The following is a 20,923-nucleotide window of genomic DNA, read 5'->3' as shown; positions in this document are numbered from 1 at the left end:
CTTTACTTTTTACATTATATATTAAAAGAGAAGTGTTAGGTGCACATAAATTCCTGTTGGGAATATACAAATTATATATACAGGAATATTTATAAAGAGACGTATAAGTTCTATATGTGCTTATAAAAGAATGATTGAGGAACAGCTGACTATCTAGAAATGCTTTTAATAAGCTTTAACAACAGCACAGTGTTTGTAAAAGCAAAGTTCCTGAAGAAATGAAGTCATTTCACCAAGATCAACAACACTGAAAGGTAACATTTCTCAACTGAACTTCTCAATTAAACCTCACAGCCAGATTTTAAGATGTCATATTTGCCATCTAACCACGACTTCTGCCTTGTAGCCTTCAATTCCACTAACTTCTGCAACCTTCTTCAGCAGGTGGCAAGAAACTGTGGGAAAACATAGAATTTCTACTTACAGAAACCAAAATACGATGTTGCAATGTCACAGCTTGTAGAATCTTTATTTGTACTTTAAAGAATAAGATCTGGTCAGGGAGGAGTGGTGTAGACCTGCATCTGGATGGATATATAGCAGCCAAGTGCAAATTTCAACCAAGTCCTAACTCCAGATGCTCTCACAGCTCAGATGTACCTGGATTCAAGGGTTTCTTCCCGGCTAACTTGTTGAAAAGGTTATGTGTTATAAAGGCTCAGTTGGAGAAAACCATATTTTTCCCCTTAAATTTAAGACCATGTAGGTTCCCATTTCAAAACCCACATCATGTAGGACTTGAGATTAGCTTTTATGTTACTGCTGATAGATACATTCTTTAAGAAAACCAGGTTCCTTTAAATGCCCATGGTAAGCTGGCTTTGCAAGCTAGTCAAGTAAAATGTCATAGCATAAAGTTATTGGTGAAAAGAACTGCAGCTGAAAAGCAGAGACTTCCAATAAATCCAGAAATGTCTGAAGCCAGTTCAAAATGGCAGGGCAAAATTTAAACAAACCTTTCCCACCCGAGGAGAGGCAGACAGGCATAAATCATTCCCGGCAATCAATTCTGCTATTTGAATTAGTCCTGACACTTGTTGGGCTCGGTTGCTGACATGGAACCGTGGCAGAAAGGTCAGGCCACTGGGGAAATTTGGCCAGCTTCCACATCTGAGAGTGAACCACTCGACCGCAGGTCTCCAACCCTCGTAGCACTGTTCTTTGTTCCAAGCATAAACCATTTTGTCTGCTGTGTTTCAGGTCTGCCTTCAAGATCTCAGGATAAAGAAAATTCTTTGATTACTATTTGTACAAGAGACGGGAAATATTGGGTGAGATTCCAGACAGGAATGGCACAGGTAGCTTTTCCGGCAGACAATTTAAAAATAAACCTGCCAAGTTAATATTCAAGGTTTTGTTTCTCACTGTGACTACTTTGCAGTTAATTATTGATATTCTGTTAGACAACTAGCAAAACATCTGAGAAAAGAGACTGCAGGTTTCGAATTCTGTGAAAATTCAATATTTACATACGTAGGAGACAAATCTGCTCTTGATGGAGATTCTCAGAGAAGAAGATTTTTGTGTGAAAGAATTTGCATACTGGCCTTGAGTGCTTTTATTAACAGCAAATGGAAACACCATCATGCTCAGCTGTCAGTGCAGAAGTCTCACTAAAACACATTTAAGGTAGCCAGTGCTGTCTTACCCACATCCAGAACATGCATTTTTTTTTTTCCCCACCACACCCTCCAAAACTCAGCCTTAGGAAAATGGTAAGGTCAGGTACACAGCCATGCAATCTTAACCTTCAGCTTCCTCCGACGGCTGCTGCAGTCAGCGGAAACGAGCTGCAGGCAAGCCATCACATCTAGTACGTCGCACAGCTCTATCGAGCGAGAGAGGGGATTACTTGGAGCAGCTTGTGATACTGTGTCTCAGAGACAGCAATGCTGTCCCATCTGACATCCTCATGCATGATCAGCAGATGAGGTGCACGAGTACCAAAAGGGGTTCACTATCCTCATTTCACCCTCTGTTGTTTGGGTAGGAGGAGGCACAGAGCCCCTCAGAGGCTGTCAGGCAGGAGATGTACGTGGTCTACGGGGCAAGCGAAGAGGCATCCTGCACGATGGGCTGGAAGCAAACTCAAAAGGCACTTCTGGAGCTGCCATCTATGCCTGGCAGTTAAGTAGACATTTCTCCCCACCAGGTCTTCCCTTTTACTCCAGGCCCAGGCTAGTCAGACTTCTTTAAAAGTAAGGAAACCAATGGAACACAAGACTTTCCCTTAAGAAATGAGGGCAGTAAGAATTGGGGGCAGTAGCAGCTGCATATTGGCACAGTAACCTAACAAGTAAGTCATTTGCTTAGAAACTGGCAAAGCTGAACTCAGCATAAGTTGAGTATGAAATCATGTCTTTCACTCTGGAGGGGAGTCTTTCCATCAGGTTACTGGACATTTTGTAATGCAAGAAATTATACATCACTTTCTGAAGCTATAATTTGAAGCAATTAAATATCATTTAACCAGCTATTAAGTAGGGTTGGAGTTAAGGAGCTAGCGTGGGTGGATGAAGGCTATTCTTCTGAAATGCTCCCTCCATCCCAGTCAAATGGGCACAACAGCTGTGTTCGGAAATCTCCCGGTAGTGGAGCAAATGAGAGAAATTACAGGTCTAGTCTCAATCTCTGGCTCTTCTCCTTATTATATTCTGATTACTGTACTTCCCTAAACCATGATTCATTACAGTGTTTCTCTTTTTTACCTCCACCTTCTTCCCTCAATATTTAGCCTTCTCCCCTCCTGCCCTCCTCCTTTACCCCTGCCAGGATTTCCAGGTAAATCTCCCAGTCCTGCTGAAGCCATTGGTATTTTAGAAGACATTAGACATGTCATTAGGAATTGGCAGGTGAAAATTGCTGATATTTCTGCAAAGGTCGCTAATAAAAAGTACTAAACAAGATCACTGCAAAGACAAACCCTTCTGGAGCTCTAGCAGTAACCTCTCTCCAGCCTTTCACTTTCCTTTTTAACACTACATGTAGATAGATATTCCTCCAGAGTCAACTCCATATCCTTACGACCGCTTATCTAACCACTTCTATTCCACTTTAGCTAGTATTTTCCCATATAATACCACATCAGATATTTTTGTTTATCTGAAGTCCAGATAAAGAGGACCTACCACACACTCATTGTCAAGATAAGGCATTTGCTAATCAAAAAGTCTATCAGGTTAGCCTGGCTTTGTAACCATCTACCCCTGCTTACTCTGCGATTCATTATACCCCACTTACCCTCTGCCTCCTCTATGTGTAATCATCTTTTTCTTCAAATTGTACTTTAACACCTTCCACACTGTGTGTGCTGAACTTGAAGGCTAGCAAATCCCACAAGGATCTGAAGTATAGGTACACCATTTAATTTTATTCCACCATCTCCTGCATGCTAAATGAATTTAACAAATCTCCCTATTCATCCCGGCTAGTACTTCAACACTAGTGTCCCTTGCCTCACAGTTATGCCGGTATAACTACTTCTGGGGGCCGTGCTAAAAATTGGATCACCGAAAAACCTTGCTTCAGAAATCAACTTTATTAAAATGTTAGGGTTATTTACCCTACAGGCAATTGCCTTCTCCCTCCATGTTGCCCATGTTCCACTCAAATCTCCTCTCCTACCCCTTCACTCTTCAAGTGCTTTTCCCCTCCACTCAAAACACATACTTGGGCAAATCCTTCTGAGAGTTTTTTAAACTCTTCTACTTGACACAAATTGTATCTCCCCAAAAAGAAGGACATCTTCTTCAAAAGGGGTAGACTGCCATAAAATCACTACACTCCTTAGGTTGTATTTCATGCAGCTACCTGGATACAAAGCACAGGCAGTGTGCAGTAGAGCCAACCAGGTCTTCAGGTTGAAGAGAAAGACAGCAATCACTCTTTACTACTAAACACCGTGCATTTGCAGTTAAACTTATCTGATGCAGACCTACGTTAGGCTCACGTTTATGTTGCAAGAATAACTATTCATGCTGTTTTCAATTTCGCCACCAAGCAGTAGACATAAGATGGGGCATCGAGTGGATGAAGCATACGCAATACAATCAAAACTGAGCTGTGATTCCTGAACACACACAAAAATGTAATGTGACCCTTCAGTTTTAAGAAAATTTACCTTTCTGGGGAAACACACCTCAGAAGCCTCAAGTGACCTCAAATTTGGGATGCTAACCCCCAAATGATCTTCTATGAGGCACACCAACTAACAGGAAAATTCAAACTGAATTTCAGAGTCCTTAACAGTTTCCCATTTAACCATGCTCAACCTTAAAAATAGAGAGACTTTTGCTTCACCGTAACAAAATCCACAAGGACTACACTTTGGACAACCTTTGAAATCACAAAGCACTGGCAGCATGAGAACAAGAAGCAAATCTCCAGCATTCACTTCCATCTCAGTTTAATCTACAATATTGCCAGTAACATGCATCAGCAGCTCACCAGATTCTACAATCAACTCTGACACAAGCTGAAGAAAAATCTTTATTCCCCTTGTATTATCTAACTTTCACACAAAACCTATGGCTACCTATTCTGACCATTAATTTTCTGCATGTCCATCTGAAGACAGGGACCAGCTGCTGGTCAATGGGTGAAAGTTACCAGTTTCAACAACCTAACAGTAGTTTTTGTAAGCTTTAGGAACACCAGCCTTCAGGTAACTTGGGGGGTGTCACCTAGACCAAATTACAGAGCAACCAGACAAACTGCTCGCCCAGCCAACTGCTGACTGTGTTGACTTTCCGTCTGGGACACCAATTGCCTCCACTCACACATAAGTCCAAAACAGGTGTCTAGAAGAAAAGGGAAGCAGTTGTATATTTGCCTCTTCACAAATGCTAGAAGACATAAAAACTGGGGAGAAATGGGGAAAAAAACCAAACCCATAGAGATATAGAAATAAGGATTTTCCATACACACAGTGTAGGCTGGGTTATCTAGGTGCATAGCTGCAAATACTTATCCAAGCCAAAATATACAGGTCTTGAGCAACTGCACAAGTACAATTACTCACATAATTTATGCAGGAAAAAATCTGTTAGTTTTAATTTGAAATATATGGCATAGGAGAAGATACTCAGACCACCAAACGAGACAATTTAACTGACAATTCCCCTACAGTCAAAGACAAGAAAGGGGAGGTAAACTAGCCGTGAGTAAGCTGTATCACCCTCTGGAAATGGTCACTTCTCTCCAATGACAACAGAGAGTCTAGAGAAATTAGTTGGTTATAAATCTCAGCACATTGGATGATGTGTGAATATCCTTTTAATTTACCAAATGGCATGGCCTCAGTTTTGGAGAATTTAGAGACAAAAAATCAGGCATTAAAATAAAATGGGTGAAGATAGGAATAGATTTTTTTAAATGCTGAAAAATTATAGGTATATTTTATCATGGCTTTTAGCAATCCAGAGAGAACATCTCTATTAATAGACAGCAGTATTCAAGGGTGTTGTAAACCTATTTCCCAGGATGAGGTCTGATTTATAGTCTTGGACAGAAATTATTCTTCACATGTCTTATAAAAGCAGAAAAAAATGTTCACTCAGCATGGTTTCAAGTTACACAAGTACAACACAGCAGAGACTCCACTGCTTCCTGATGCCTTCTGTGCTGCCGTAAGTTAGCTCAGAGATGGTTTTATTTTTTTAGAGTAATAGTTTACAGGCTGTTAATCCAGAAAGTGGATTATTGCCTTTGGGTATTTTGTGAAAAAATAAAATAGAAAACAACTGAGGTATTTCATTTAGTATAGCTGTTGCTGTGCATTGGCAATCATTTATTTTTCCTCCCATAATCTATTAGGCTTCTCAGCTCTTGGACTTCCTAAAGCAGCTTCACTAACACAGTTGGCTGTAAGCCCCTCAGAGCCGTCTTGTCAATTATCTGTGAATTTAGAAGGATTTATACAAAAGATCATAATGAGCTGGGTTTGAAAGAGGCTGTAAAGGTGTGAGGTATTTATCTTGAAGCCCAGAACAGCTATGATGGAGATACGTATTGTGCCAGCTCTTGTAGTCAGATGACGAATGTTTTTTCATTTAAAAGTTATATTACAAAAAATGGAAGCAGAGCTGTGAATTGGACAGCGCAGGACTGAGAATGCCCAAGGTCTGCCTTTATCCCTGGCTTGGCCTTCTCATCTTTGCACAGTCACAGAACTTGACTATATTTCGACATTTTCCCTGCCTGTTGTTATGCTGACGGTAAAACAGCAGACTTCTACTCATTTAAATAATAAACTACTGCATTTTTTTAATACATAGAATGCAAGATTTATTTTTTTTTTTTTTTGCCATATATGCAGAGCACCATCTGCTAGCATGATGCATGCTTGCTGCACTACACCTCAGAAACACTGTGCGGCTGAGTTCACGTTTGCAAAGCACTTCTGAATCTCAAAAAAGAGCACAGTCGCAAAGCAAACTGTAATAAGGACAGGTGCTGAAGTTTGATAAAAGCTGCAGCAACAGCACAAAGCAATAACAGGCGAAAGTTATGACTGACATTTGACCCTCGTTCATGTATCTCCAAATGTCACCAATGTTTAAGACTGGTATTGGATGTGCTACCAAGAGGGGAATCACAGAACAGCGCTAGCAGAATTAGGACAGTTCTTGTGCCAGACTAGCTGCATTTCCAATCTATCTGACATCTGAAGGACTCCATTTAAGGTCTGGACAACAGTTGGCAGATACAGATGTAAACGGCTTGCAGGTACAGCTCCTGGAAAATATGACTTCTGCAAAGAACATCTCCCAGCTGGGAGAGCTTTGCACGGCTCTGTTCAGCTCTGCCGCTGGCACGTTCCCTCTGCAGCAGGCTGGCACACTGCTGGCATCAGAAACGGCTCTGCCCTCGGGTTTCTGACTCTCAGCTTCAGTAGCGCAGTGGATACAGGCAGAGTTAACCACGAAACTGGTGTCTCTGTGTACTTGCACGCTGTGGCACATGGATACAGCTGGGTCAGGACACTACTACGCTGGTTTGCTTTTAACTTGTGACTTGTAACGTATGCCTGCTTGTGTTTGGAGTCTGTTCTTTGTCACTCTGCATGAGAAAGGCTTTTAAACGACCATTCACAAGACATTTGACACATTCAGAAATTCCTTTATGTGTCAAAAGCATGGACTACAGAAGTCCTCTGGATGAAAAGAAAAAGCTAGAATATATGTTATATACACTATCACCCTGCAACATGCGTGTAAAACAAGACTTGTGACATGTAAAATCAATCTAAATTAAAAAGAAAAAAAGTTTTGTGAAAAAAGTTAGCGGCATATTTGATGGGAGGCCAGAATATTGTTGCCTGAAGTAGAAAGATATTTATAGACTAAGATGTGCAAAATTGGAACATAATTTTTACCAAGTACAAATTAAGCTAATGTACCATTAAAAGCTGGCGGCTCACATACATTAAAAACATGAGATTAGGACACAGACTGTGCTATGACAAACCGTCTATGCAGAGACATGATAGGGGCGATCCAGCATCCAGCTAGGAACTCGAACATCAGCTTGCTACTTCTCCTGTGGCACATTTAGGATGAGCTTTCTGAATACTAACGTTACTCCAAGCAAAGGTATGCTATCTTTTTGGCATAACAACAGATAAAAAAGAACAGATAAAAAAGAACAAAACGGTTTGAAGCCTTATGAAAGGTAAGGCAGCACTTCTGGAGACAGTATATATTGTTTTGTTATGTTGCACAGCTCTTCCTTATGTTGGATCTCACCTTTCTCTCCCTGCAGCAACGTCATCGAAGCTGCCCAGCAGAATTTTGCTGCCTTCAGGAGGAGAAGGAAAAAGAGGGAGTGAGATAGAAGAGCAGCTTATATTCCAGAATGGTGTAATTGTAAATTAAAGTTCCACCAGAGTACATTGGAGATTATCTTTACACTGCTTGTCTCCACCTTCAGCTACAAAATCAAATTTCCTTCCATGCTGCCTCTACCTCCCTCCCTTGTTCTCTCTCACTGACCTCTTTGTTAATAAATAATTTTACCATTAAAAACCACTTGCAACTTTGGCCACTCTTGTTCATGGGGAAACCACACAGAAAACAAAGACAAAAGACAACAAATGAGAATTAAAAAAAACCCCAAACAACCAAAACCCAAAGCAACAGGATGTTACCGTGTGATCACACACCATGTGGCAAGCGACCACACCACTTGAGGCTCATGGGTCTGAAAAAATGATAGCCTTGTGGCTGGAGTGTCTGCCAGGAAACAGATGATCCGAATTCAAGACCCTCCACAGCCTGGAGGGCTCCAACCTTTATGGGACTTTGCTCTAACCACAGGGCCGTGAGCCAGTGTGCACGGGGTATCGCTGCTGACACTAGAGGAAAAGGACAAATGCAGAAGTGGCTGGTGAGGGACACAACAGGAAGCACCTCCCTGAGCAAAGAGCACTTAATCCCCCCGCCTTGCTCACTGCCATGACCTGTAGGCCTGCCTTTCCAGTCTCTGGAATGATATGTGCTCCACCCAGTGACAACGCACCCCTGACCCAACCCCAGTCTTTATTTCTTTAATATTTCACTAGTGTGACATAGAGGGTCTGCTACCGCCATGCATGCCCGTACACACACATATGGAGCTGCCAAAAATCCCAGGCATTTGGGCTCCAAAAGACAAACACCCTGTCGTCTTTAAGGAAAGTTTCATTACCTACAAATTAATTTCTCAGAAATCTTCGCTGCAAATAGTTCAGCAGTAATGAGAAAGAGAGATTTCGAGAGTACTGACAACATGCAGAAAAACAAAACCTGTGGATTTTTGTAGGAGCTCTTCACTTTCTTGGTCCCATTGGAAAACTCAACCCTAACTTTATTCATAAATCATGAAGGAAGACATAGCTCTAAGCCACCTCCTAGCCACACAACAGTCAGTTCATCAAAACAGAAGTGGGATGCAAGCCACCAGACAGCACAGAGGAATTTACGCGAGATTCCCAAACTTTGAGGACAGCCGACAAGGAGCCTGCACCTCGGGAAACAAAGAAACAAGCTGCACAATGAAAAGCAAACACCTCCATCTCTGTAAGTAAATCTCCAGCTGCTGTTTTTACTGTGCTTGGTTGGTACATTGTTTTCCACATTTGCTTCATCAAAACAATTATCATTTGCGGCCTTTCAAAATTACTTTCCAAAGATAAAACAATCATGCCAAGGACTAGTAAAAGCTCTCCACTGTTCCATATCTGCACAAATTACCTTGTATTTCAGATTATATAATGTACATGTAATCACTACAGATTAATTAGATGGCATACAGAAACCAGCAAAACACTGAAGAGCTAACTTCAGTTTAAGTGCACATGCAGCTAACTTGTGGCTTTTTAGAACAATTTTAATTAAAAGTACTAGAAAAACCATCCAGCTGAAAATATTGGGAGCTTTGGGATAGGCTTAGCATAGCTAATTAATTGTATATTTAATCAAAGCAGCCTTTGGCTGTAATTAATAATCTATTTTCCTCTGGTAATAAATATAGTAATTCTGTGAAACAGAATATATAATTTGCAGAATGCCGTATGTACAGAAGATCCATGTTGAAAAGAGATCATTGCAGTCCCAACCTTCAGACAGCAGGTTGTTTTCCTTTTAAATATGTAAGACTATTTTGAAATCAGTTTAAATGTCAGGTCAGAAGAACAATTTCTGAAAAAGATGCCCCAAAGTGCCTGGGATTCCTCCAAAAGAGGAAAAACAATCTAAAGCGACAGTAGGTTTGAATGAGCCTGACTTTTCCAGTGAACCATAGAGAAAATGCAAGAAATGTCCCCCCGGCTTTAAACCAACCACCTCCACCTAGGTAGCCTGCTTCCAGCAACGGCAAAGGGAAATGCTATTAAGAGTGAGCATGTGAGGCAGCTACTTTTGGCAATCCATTCCCACATACCCCCCCAGGAGCTCAGAGAATTTTAGAGATCATCTTTTAAAAATCTCGGTTGCACAGAGAACCTGGGGGAAAAAAAAAAAAAAAAAAAAGCCTTTTTTTCACTTTGTTTCTAAATAGTAGAGTTTAATAGTTGGCAGATTTCCACCTCTGGCCATCCTGGCCAAATGCTGGATTTAATCCATGCAACCAGATGAAAACACTCTCATTAATGCAGTATAATTCTTCCAGCTTTGGGAGTCACAGAAACAGTCATCCATCTACTCACACAGTGAAAGCCAAGAGCTGCTACAGCATCTTTTCTAGTAGAGACTTCCTTTCATTTATATGACACAAATTCCCAGTTGTGCTGCTGTAACATGTTTTTCATGTGGTCCCACACTGAATTATTTCCGCTCCTTCACTGGGTAGATGCAAATTTAAATAAAATAGCTATGTTAGTCTAAAACGATGCATCTTCTGCTCCTAAAATATCTGTTCTAATATAAATAACAGCTTTGACTCGCTGCTTGCTTAGTTAGATCAGAATGGAAAGCATTTTATCTGCATCAAAATATTTCATTCATTTGTAACAGTAAATTTCTGACGTTTTTGTTCAGTTAACACAAGAGACTGACTAGAAAATTATCAGTCTGATGCACTCTTCTGATACAATTACATCGGCAAACAGATTAGATATTGATCTGATCTGCTAGCAAACTTATATTGATGAATACCAGCTTATTGGGAATTACTGTTGAAATGGAAATGTATGCTTCATTTATAACATATATTACATGTATATACACATACTGCAACCTCTGGTCATTATGATTGGAGTACAGTAAATTTATAGACCTTTACTTTTCTTTAAACACACACAAGTACAGCTGATCTGCATAGATTTCATAGCATTACAGGGAGGACTGTCTGTAAGCACTTTTACTGTAGGAAAACCTAATGCTGCAGTTCTCTTTTCGCTGCCTTCTCTTCTACTTTCTGTACCTCTGTTACAGATATATTATCTGCTTTTCATGCTGAGGAATCAGAACCTGCTCTTCCTGATACTCATGCAAATACTGTTTTCTTCCCTTTGTTGCACAGATTTAAAGGTGCAAGTTGACAGCAGACAGATTTCTGTAGGCCTTTCCCAAGGATCTCATTTTCATGACCTGCTCTTTCAACAAGACACCAAAAAACAAGCACTCTAGTCAAAGAGCTGAAACATGGTTCTGAAGTCAACTTTGCAACTCAGCTGTACCTTGTCTGGCAAAGGTATAGCTTTTAAATGATTTTCTGGCTTTGGAAAAAGTGGGAATTGCATTTAACTGTAAAACTCTCTCATTGCCTTCCAAGAGTTCTATTTAGGTCTTTCTCCATAGCAAACAGGTCCTAATACTCAGCTACTCCATCAGCCTTGTTCTTACCCATGAAAAAACATCTCTGGAACAGGATTCTGCAAACTACTCATAATTATAAGTGAAACAGCAAAGGGGCTTACTCTGCATATTTACTCCATAACTAGCATTCCCTAACAGCAAACCATTTTTCATGTTCAGCCACATTCTCCTTCATTCTGTTGGATGTCACTGTTGCTAGTTGCACTTCATTTGGCACACTTTCCATTGCCCAACATATCATCACTATTTTTTAAGACATCCTCAAATTATATGATAGTGGATACCTTTGGAATACAGAAAGACATAAATACATATGTCGGTTATGTGCACCAAGAATATGCAGAAAAATGCAGAAGTCAACAATTTGTATTTGGGCTCCATCTTAAAGACGTGCTTTCCTAGTATTTTCTGCACAGCATTCTTTTTAGAAGATGTCAACCTATGTATGTGTTAGCCTTACTCAGGCAGTTTGTTCCATAAGCAGTAAAGAGAATAAACTGCTTTGTAGTAGACATATGTTGGAGGAGAATCAATCCAACCGTAACCACAGAATTTGAGGTATAAAACCCTTCATTTCCACCTGTGAACCTTTCACAGCAAGCTACTTGCTGCCAAGGTGTAATACCTTAGGCAGCACTCATCAGAAGACAAAGGTGATAGTTTAAAGTAATCAAACCCAGCTGTGTTGATCAACAACTGTGCATGTAAGAAGAGCAATGAAGGTAAATGAGGCAGTATGTTCATCTACACATGGTATCAATAACAGTTCATATTCCACATCTGGAAATGGTAGATATCTTCATATCTATAACATTTAACTATGTATATCTTCAAGCCTTGCTTTCTATTCTTTTACACAATTGCTTCCTGCTGCATATTTCATGGGGAAGGAGACTGGAAAGAGGTGCGCTTAATAAATAGAACCATTAAGAAGTTTGGATTGCTCTTGTTTTCACAGGTATTATCACAGCAGAAATCATTCATCTGTTCTTCTCTGAGTAGATTCTCTACCTCAAGCTAAGTGAAAATGGAAGTGCATCAAAACAGTAAAAATGGCAATCTGATTGATGAGCAAAAATGATCAAAAAGCTGCTTCACATGTCCTAGTGTTGATGCATACCTTCAGGATCTGCTTTAAGAAATATCAGAGCAACTGTACATTGAAAAAAAAAATAAGGTGGCTTTGAAAACACCAGAATATGCAATATGTCTCGCTTCTATTGTAAGAGATGGAGTTGGACTTGATCTCATCTCCACTGTTTTCAGTAAATGATCTAATAACAGGGCATTTCTCTCTTTCAATGACACACAACAGAGTTAGTCATGGTGTTATTGCTACTATTATCTAAAGACATCAGAGTAAAGTACATAGAACATGATAATGTATCTATCTCGTACAAGAAAAGGTCATGCAGCGGTTCCACAATTTGCTGATCCTAAATATATGTAGAGTTGTATCACCCTGCATTATAATCACATTTCTGATGTATTGCCAGAGTGCATGATAGCAAGTTTATGGTACAATGCCAATTACATGACACTGTGGGAGAACAGACAACTGTTGAACCAGCATAAAGTTAGAATGGTGCAGACAGATGATATCTGATTTGGTATTAAGCATAAGCCTGCTGGTAGGAAATTAGCCAATCAACATTTTTTTCAACAAAACTGGAAGATGAATTTTAACCCAATCAATGATAAAGTGCAATGCAGTCACAGAACTTGCTCTCTTGTATTTATGAACCATAGAGCTGCATTCACTGCATCACTGAATGACAGCCCAGGAGAGCTGGGGAATATACATGGAATTTAGCCAGGCAAGCCTTTCTTCTCATCCAAAATAGACACAGGAAACTTAAATGAATGAGCTCTGAATTAAACTGAGCTGTATTAATTATACATAGGCTAACAAAAGGTAATTAGCACTTGCAGAGCAAGAGGTAGTGTAAGCAAGGAGAAAGAACCCAGAAAGAGAGAAGAACAAGGAATCAGCAGGTTGGAACACTGAAGGATTATCTTAGTCAGGTGTAGATTATGGGAAAATAATATACGAAAACGTCTCTACCAAGTTCATGATTTGGGGTATGAGTGACATTTGTCTGTCTCCAAGGCAGAACTTCCTGTTTTGCAGGCCCAGTTATACAACAGATTTTATTTCCTTTGCAGAAGAAGTTATCACAGTAAATGGTTCTTATTGATTGATAGAGACAGGATCCATCATTAAAATGGATTGAAAATTAGATACTGTTTCTCTAAGATTCCAAAAGTGGAGTTTCTGTGAAAAAGAAATGGGGGGGACGGGGGGACACAGAAATCAAAATCAATCTGTTGCCATTACAGAACAATACCAATTAAAGCTGGATTTAACTAATTCTAAAATATTATTGACTACATTGGCACAAGGTAATGTCAACCCACATCACCAATTAAGAATAGGGAAAATAACTGCAAGACTTGAATGAAGTATACAGAGATAATTAATCCTCTAATTAGGATGCTAAAATTAGTTCAGGAATTGAAGGGTGAAATGCTTTCATCTGCACTTATCTACGCAAGAGTTTCCATCTTTCACTTTTTGAGAAATGATTCATCTTTTCCATTCTGGTGTATCAGTGCATTTTTTTCCATTGGTGTACGTCTAGGATTGTAAAACATATGTGAAAGCCTGCTTCTGAGAAATTTCCTGGTTTGGTTTAGGAATTTACCCACTCAGATAAACTGGACAAGCAGACACATCACAAAGGTGCCTTGGATCTTCTGGATTTAGCACTGAATTGAGAGCTTCCTGAACTCATGAGGAATTTAAAGCTTCTTAGGGTATGTTTGAAGGTATGAATCTGTATGAAGACAGACTGCCTACTCAGGAAGTGTTAGCTTTTTAGAAACAACTATTATGCAGAAGTCTTGCACATGGAAGCTTGCCCCCCAAATGTCCTCTGCCAAAGACAGAAGCTCACTATTGAGACTAGTGGGCATAATCAATATTTTGCCACTCTTAAAAAAATAAAATAATGCAATATGAACCCAGGCCTTGAAAGCCTCCAGAATTAATCACCAGTAGATCCTGTAAAGTGAGTGAGTTGAGCCTAGAAGTACCATCATGTTGATGGAGAAGGATGAGGGTGAGGAGAAAACAGAAAGGAAAGAGATTAAACCAACGAGAGTAACCTGCTGTGACTTCATCACAGTTGTGCACTGGGGAAAGAGGTTTCAACTTGATTTTACCTGCCCCCATGCAGGGGCACAGTGAGCCCATTTTTCAGTCAAGGAGAAGAGACGGGGATTTGCTGCATCTTTTTTTTTTTTGGGAAAACCATGCTAAATATTCCAAACTTCAAAGTTGCCATGACAGAGCTTTGATCATGACAAAGTAATATTCAAAATGCAGGGCACACCACACATTAGAAGAAGATCTACTTCTAGCCCCTGCCACTGCCCTTCCTGTTGGCAATGACCTGGCTGGTATATTATATTGGATCACATAGTAACCCATGGCTTAGTGTTGTAAGCCAGAAGGTTGGCTGGTGTGAACTGGTCTAGATGGTAACATTTAGATGGAAAATGGCAGGACCACAAGCTAAAATGGAGGAAAAGTATACATCACAGAAAAATAGCAAGCTACTCATGAGGCAGAGCAATGGAGAGCAAGGGGAAATGAACAGCTAGCCTTGCTTCTTCAAACAAAATCCAGGAATAAATGCGTCTCAGCTTTTAACTCTCACGAGTTTCAATCACGTCTATAGTTATTCTCTGAATTAGATAAGACACCAGGATCAGATACAGTACATTAAAAAAGAAACCCTGTAGAGAAAGGCAAAGCTTGTTCATTCTCGTTATGGACCACTTATAAGCTCTTTTGGCTCCTCACATCATTGTTAAAAGTTAGTTTAATTTTTTATTTTTTTTTAAAGTTGCACGACTTTTATTGGTGAATAAAACAAGAACAGCAGGATCCAACTTCTATCTCCATAACTCTTTCATCTGCTTAGCTAACTGTATTAGCCACTTTCTCTGAATGGAGAACAGGGGAAAGTTCAACAGCAGACTGACATAATAACGAGGACACAAAATATAGATGAAAAGAATACATGTCTAAATGTCTGATGAACTGATATTAGCATATAAATGCAATATATGTACAACAGCAGCCTTTGAATTAAACCACAAAGAACACTGTCTACTTGATTAGTTGTTTATTTTTTCTTTTGAGGGGACACATCAGAGCCACAGATTGATGCTTTAATAAGGAACCCGAAAACCTTTAGTGGAGATTAAAAGGGCTAGTAGTTAGATGTCATAATTCATGGATACTGATTGCGCAGGACTTTGACAAGAACCATTAATTGTCACTGTGTAGCCACCTTCTGAAGTCACACACTCAATTTAGTTCTAGTTCGTACAAGATGTGGTAGGATCATTAAAGGAAGCTTGAGGCTAAGCACTGATAATGGGAATATTTTAATATTCTCGGTACTTTTACAAAGGAACAGCATGTCATACATCAGTTCTACATATTGCACCTAAACTCTCAAAAAAAACCCCCAGCTTTTTGTTGCCTCCACTGTTATCTAAGAAAGTGAGGTGTTAGGGTTTCTGCACTGTTTTGCAAGCCTGAGGCACAGCAGGAATCTGAAAAAACCCACACAAAAACCCAACCCACAGCAGGCTTTCATATTTCCTTTTTGAGGTCTGGCTCACCTTCTGGACTAATCTTATGGATTGCCTACTGTTCCACAGTACAAGTCACTGTTCTTTTAAAATAAAAGGAAAACAATTAAAAGCAAAGGGTGCCTTCTTTCTTCCTTTGAAGACTTCAGGTGTTCTTCATAGAATCACAGAATCATAGAATAGTTTGGGTTGGAAGGGACCTTAAAGATCATCTAGTTCCAACCCCCCTGCCATGGGCAGGGACACCCTCCACTAGACCAGGTTGCCCGAAGCCCCATCCAACCTGGCCTTGCGTTCTAGGAGGTAAGATCATTTTTTTCTCAGGATGGATAAACCACCAGATTAATGAAAAATACAAGAGAAACTTCCCCATTCTCCCTTCTTTCTTCTTTGCAGTTGCTTCGGAGCAGCAAAAGAGAAACACAGCAGAATAAACAGAGGCCCATACAGGCAGAAAAGCAGATGAACATTTCAACATGAGGCCAGGTCTCAGTGCTTGTAATTAAGGCAATAGCAGGGTTTAGGTCAAATAAATAAGTATGGGAGAGGCATGGAAGGGATGGAGGTTCCCTCAGGCTACTGTATCCGTCCTGCCTGGGAGGACTGGCAGGTTTATTCTACCATGGGCTTATACTACGATAAAAACATGAGGAAGGATCAACCTCACCTGCCTTTTAGATATCTGAAGCAACGTCTAGTGTCTGCAAGCTTCCTTTGAAGTCACAGTGGGGAAGAGGGCAGCTTCAAGCCACCCCATCTGATCCATTTTACCTGTGTTAAAGCAGAGGTCAGCCGCCCTCTGATGGTGCCTGTTTCTTACCCTGTTTTTTGCAAGTCCAGGCACGTGGCTGAAATAGGGCAGATGAATCCCATTCAAGCCTCATTCATTTCTTGACAGCTTGGCAACTGACTGCAATGAGTGAGTGTTTCATCTAGTGGGTAACTGGGCATCAGCCCCGGTGAAGAAGAAAATATACAATAAAAAAATCCAGCAAGAGTATAATAAAATAAAAATAGCTTCACTAACAAGCCACCAGGAGTTTTCATTCAGGTAGGTTTACTTTCACTTACATTTTGCTAACTAGATGCAGACGTTTGCTAATTAAGATCACCTTCCAGTGTTTTAATGGCTTAATTTGAATACTGTCACTGTTCACGCAGGACCACTTCCAGTCTTGCTTCAGACTGATACTGAGCTCAGGATCTGGCTTTATGCCTCTAACAGCCATTCAGTTTTTGGTTTTCCTTTTATTTTCTTTTTTTTCCCCCTTTTCTTTTTTGAGAGAGAGCTATTTCTCAAAGTGAGACAGCAAAACTGGTAATATTTCAGGAAGCTTCAAACCGGAAACTAATTCACTGTTCATAAAAAAGGAAACAAAGCCCAAGAAGAAGGTTCAGCACTACAATTTCCTCTGAGGTTCGCCAATTAATTTTGGTTGTGGTATGTTTGGAAGATTCAAATCCTGCTTTGTTTACAACTCATTCTATATTATTTAACACATTATCGCTGTTGACATCACATTAATTAAATAAGCACAGAGACAGATTGTTCCAGCTCTTGAAAGCCGAGTGAATAAAAGACCCCACATGAACAGATTTCTCTCCCTCACACATAGCAAACAGCAGATCAGAGCTAGAAGTATTTCCCGTCAGAATTTCATCAGGTACCAATCTTTCAGCATCTGAGCAATTTCTGTTTTGATTACATGCAGCACATGACAAATTAAAAACTGCCAGAAGACTCACAAAGGCATTCATGGAGCAGGCAACCCACTTTCCTGGTCCCTCTCTGAGATCGCATGCACCATAATGGGAATCTACTGGACCAAGAGGTCACGGGAAACTTGTGTGAGAAGAGGGACTTGGCTCTCAGCAGCCCCTGGGCAGCATCGACTCCAGACTGGAGTCATGTCCTGCTTCCTCTGTCTTGAGGAATTGATTTAAAGCAGTAAGGGAGACATGTATCTGAGAAAAAAACACTGCTAAAGCGCTTTCTAGATAGTAAAACTCATCCCATTTAAATGTTTACATGTTGATACCCTTGCAGGGTCTCCTAGGACAGCTAATCTTTTAGCTACTCCTACCCATTCCATGGCTTCTCACTCATCAATATATTCTTAATGCCAGCAATGGAAAAGCAAGTATTTCCTTTGGTTCCTGCAGACCATGAAGGCTGCTGCTGAGCAAACAGCATGCTTGGAAAGATTTGATCAACAGCCAGAGTGAGCATGTTGTTGGGCTACACTGTCTTGCTCTGTCCCACCCAGCGCAGTCCACCAAGAGCAGCATTGCTAATGTCATGTCTCCTGCTGCAAAAATAAAATTTCTTTCCTCGCTTCTCTTCATGAAGATTTCCCCTTCTACATACTGATTCCAAGAATCAGAATAACTGCAGCTGTTTCTGTTTCACACCTTTTTCGTATTTCCTTTTATGCACCTTTGTGTCCAAACTCAGTTTCCTTCTCCCCAGCTAACACGCTGTCTCTTGCCCAAGGAACTCCTTCCATGACCTCCGCATCTCCAGATGTTTGATCGTAATGGATGTACTAGGCAGAGTTCATTTGTTTCATATAAATAGCCTATAGGAGCACCTTGGAATGACCACACATCTTTCAGGTGTGCTATTAATATAAAATAAACTATTTTAACACATCCTTAATCTTTCTTTAATAATCCATCCTAAGTAAATTATCTTGAAGCAATGCTGGACTATGATTGATGGCCCTCTGTATAAAATCTCACTGTTGGCTCAGTACAAAAGAAATACTCTACTAATAATAGATAGCTCACCCTGGATATTCAAACCGGCTTCTTGAAGAAACAATGGGATCGAAAAGAGTACTGATATTTCTGAAACTAGTTCAGCGGGTCTTTGTGTTCGGTATGAAACAAGATAGATGCCTCCCTCTTTCTGCTCACAGCGCTAACAACTCACCCTGTGTATGCATCACCGGAGTTATCGCTAAGTGCAGCATCACTGTACATGAAGTACCAGCACTTCCATGCAAACAGCCCTTATCAGAGTTGTATTTGCACATCTATACAAGATGATTGTTGTCAAGGCATGGACACTTACTGGAACAGCCAGTGCCCTATGCTGCTTGAATTATTGATCAATTACAAACAGATTAGTAACAACTATGAATCGTTCAAACCTTATAATAAATCATGTAGACAAATAAAACATGCCTAGGGTGAATAATCCTTTCTCTTTTCCTCTTTCTGAATTCACTAACAGAAGCATGGCACTAACTTATTTATAGTAAAGGTACCTTATAAAAAACAAAAGGGCAATATAGTCAAAGAGCTGGTGGTCTTTTGAAGTAAAAAGAACACATCCCCGTGCATTATTATCTCAGCTGCCAAAATACAGACTACTAAAAAGTTATCCTACAAAATACTTTTACATCTCTGAAAAAGTTCATCACAAAAAATTGGCAAGTATGGTAACAGATTGCCTTTTTGTTCCTTTTAAAGCATTTTACTCCAACAACTTGGATAAACATAGAATCCTTGAAAAATGCAGTGATTTTATCTAGTAATACATGTCATAGTGCCCTAATTCAGCAAAGACAAGTGAATAATAAAAAGAAATAAATTTTATTGATCAGGTAAGGTAGATCACACAGTACCTGAGAAAGTATAGCTTTGCTGAGCTATACTTTTACATTAATTTGCTTCTGATTTCAAAAGGACTTACTTCCTACATTTCATTGTAGCTTATTTAGCAAACAGACTCTATTCCTTCCCCAGAAGAAAACACTTGGATTCCGGTTCAAAGGCTCCCAATTCCTTAAATAAATGGAAAATACTCAAAATCCTAAACAGTTTGCTGGATCTAGGCCCTATTCCTCATGCCATAGGGCATTATTTCTCCATATATTAGAGGGAAGTTTTCTTTGCCTGCTGCTTTACTTTGCTCTACTAAAGAGTAAGCTAACATTTGACCACTGAATAAGCCACCAAATTTGGGGCAGACCTAGGTGGTCCCTAAGGTTTTACCAGAATCGTCATCTGTATATAGAAAAGGGAATCTGTAGGACATCAAAGAAAAAGGTTAATACTCCAGATGAAGTAGCTGGCTTTCTAATTTCCAATTATAAAGGTAAGTCTCTAGCCTAGTTGACTGGGAGTAAGTTAGTGAACACCTGAAATATAAACTTTGACATGAACTCACAAGGACAAGTCATTCTTATTCCCTCCCAAACCACATCAGGTTTCAGTCTGTGAAGACCAGCATTAACCAAATCTAGCAGAAGTTGTAAATCTCTTATTTCTCTAGGATACAATGTTGATTGCTTAGAAACTCATCACAGTATTTCCATTTGCATTTTACTGTTTATTTTATTTTCTCCAGAGCATAACCCAGGCTCAGAATGCTTCACATTCAACTCACATACCACTCTTCAATGCATGACACCCTTCTCTTTATTCTACATTACCTATGAATCTTCAAATTAGTTCTGGTATGGATCCCACTACTGAGATGGAGTCCTTATTGTCGCATGCATTGTTATGGAGGTTTCTCCAGTTCGCAGCAGAACAGCAGTATCTACACACCTCTGTCACAGAAATTGCTCTAATTTCGCAATCTTCCTAGATGCTTCAGGGCTTTGTCCTTACAGAAGTAACATAATTTCTCCTGGACTTTAAAGCATTTTTAAACTCAGAATAAATACGTATGCTGTAGTCCCAGCAAAGATTTAGGCAAATGTGATTGTTTCACTGCTTGTTCTGCTAGTGCACATGCAGGAGCCAGACTCACTGGTGTCAGAGCTAGAGCTGTCAATACTGTGACTGCCAGTGCCAAGAAAAGATCACATCAAGACTACTGGGAGTATCAAAATACAAGAAGACTTGAAATTAAGCCTTCACCACAACAAGTAAAACCACCCCAGAAGCCTTCCCCAGAACTGAGGCAGACATCCTCTCTTCTGATAAAGTCCTCCTTGTCTTATCTT

At 40.0% G+C, this 20,923-nt stretch overlaps 1 protein-coding gene and 1 long non-coding RNA gene across 3 annotated transcripts in view; one reads left to right on the top strand and one right to left on the bottom strand.

Moving 5' to 3' along the window:
• Positions 1–20,923, bottom strand: part of PDZRN4 (PDZ domain containing ring finger 4) — a 259,791-nt gene that overhangs the window by 58,193 nt on the left and 180,675 nt on the right. The window lies entirely within an intron of this gene.
• LOC142600397 (uncharacterized) lies at positions 8,584–15,465 on the top strand. Its single transcript, XR_012833860.1, has 2 exons — positions 8,584–9,056; positions 12,253–15,465. It is a non-coding gene; the product is annotated as an uncharacterized LOC142600397 (long non-coding RNA).

This window comes from Balearica regulorum, chromosome 1 (assembly GCF_011004875.1).
Source record: "Balearica regulorum gibbericeps isolate bBalReg1 chromosome 1, bBalReg1.pri, whole genome shotgun sequence".
Classification (NCBI taxonomy): Eukaryota; Metazoa; Chordata; class Aves; order Gruiformes; family Gruidae; genus Balearica; species Balearica regulorum.
The sequence above is the reverse complement of the archived record's forward strand: the minus strand, read 5'-3'. Positions and strand labels throughout refer to the sequence as shown.